Genomic DNA, 1325 nt, shown 5'->3' on the forward strand with positions numbered 1-1325 from the left:
TGATTTTAAGGTTTTTCTACGTCTTTATCAGACAATAACTGTGGAAGAAGATTTAATTTCAAATGAACCACAGGTGATATTTACCAGTCTGTCATTATTTTATATAATTAAACCAGGTTGTCGCAAAATAGAATTTACTTAATTTAAAATTAGTCTCAGTTTGGTTTAGTCCGTCGGCTTCCTGTGGTTCCTTTAACTGAGTGCTGGTGTTAGTTGGTGTCTCACCTCTCAGAGATCGTCTCCTGCAGGAAACCAGCAGAGCTGCTGAGACCAGAACCACCATGGCAGCCAGAGTCACACCAACGATCACAGGAACATCTGCAGAGGGACAACAAGCTGGTTCACACTGACACCTGCTGGTGGATCACGGTACAGGTTCAACAGGGGGTATAGACTCATAATGAATTAGTGTTTGTGAAGTTTCTCTGTAGAAATGTTTCATCCGGATCAAAGCTGTCTGACACTAACATGAAAACACAGCTTTGTTCTGATGTTTTTAAAGAAATTAATCATTTTTAAGTTTCTTTCTGAACATTAAAACGTCTGTAGAAAATTATTTTCACTTCAAAAGATAAACAAACATCCAGATGCTGCATCAGCTCAGAAGGTAAACAGGAGATTCATAGATATTATTTATCACTCACAGAGACTGGAAGGGAGCTGAGATGCTGCAGGAGTGAAACTTGCTGTTGGAGTGGAGGCTGATGAGACGACTGCTGGAAAATAACCAAACAAGACTCAAGATTGGTGCTGAACAAATCTGCATAGTAAAAACTCAGATGGGTTTAAGATATGACATGAGGTCATGTACACATTACCACCATTACAATATTAGGGACATTTTAACACCAGTAAAAACTCACCAGTTCTGACCGTGACATGAAAATCTCTGTATGAACTTATCGAACCATTTCCATCCAGTTTACACTGGTACCATCCGGAGTCAGTCTGGATCAGCTGTGTGATGGTCACCATCAGAACTGTTCCTGACTTTTGTTCTTCATATTCCATCTTGTATCTGCTGCTTTCAGCTCTGACTCCATCAGTCTGAACCAGAACTTCATCTGCTCCACATCCTCCTCTGCAGAAGGATTTGTTTCTTCCCCAGAAACCAAAGGAACAGGCGACTGTCAGAGAGCTGCCAGCGTCTTTATAGAGGTGATGATCTTTGCTTCCATCCAGCAGAGCTATTAGAATAATCATCAGTTACTTTCTGATCTCAGCATGATGCAGTCTGATCACATTGATCCCAGTTTCACACTGGGAGCTGCCCAGTTCAACCAGTCTGAGGCTGGAAGAGTTAAACCAGCAGAAACTGGATTCTT

The 1325-nt window shown here is 41.3% G+C and overlaps 1 long non-coding RNA gene across 3 annotated transcripts in view; it reads right to left on the reverse strand.

Annotated features, from left to right (window-relative positions):
• Positions 1–199: 199 nt before the first annotated feature.
• LOC106941158 (uncharacterized) overlaps positions 200–1325 on the reverse strand; it is a 7413-nt gene continuing 6287 nt past the window's right edge. For all 3 annotated transcript variants that reach the window (XR_001423279.1, XR_001423278.1, XR_001423280.1), the window contains exons 3-4: positions 645–1187; positions 200–318 (exon numbers count right to left, since the gene is read on the reverse strand). This is a non-coding gene — a long non-coding RNA (uncharacterized LOC106941158). The remainder of the gene's footprint in view (positions 319–644; positions 1188–1325) is intronic.

This window comes from Poecilia latipinna, unplaced genomic scaffold (genome assembly GCF_001443285.1).
Source record: "Poecilia latipinna isolate Pla-1442-1.1 unplaced genomic scaffold, P_latipinna-1.0 Scaffold3522, whole genome shotgun sequence".
In the NCBI taxonomy this organism is placed as follows: domain Eukaryota; kingdom Metazoa; phylum Chordata; class Actinopteri; order Cyprinodontiformes; family Poeciliidae; genus Poecilia; species Poecilia latipinna.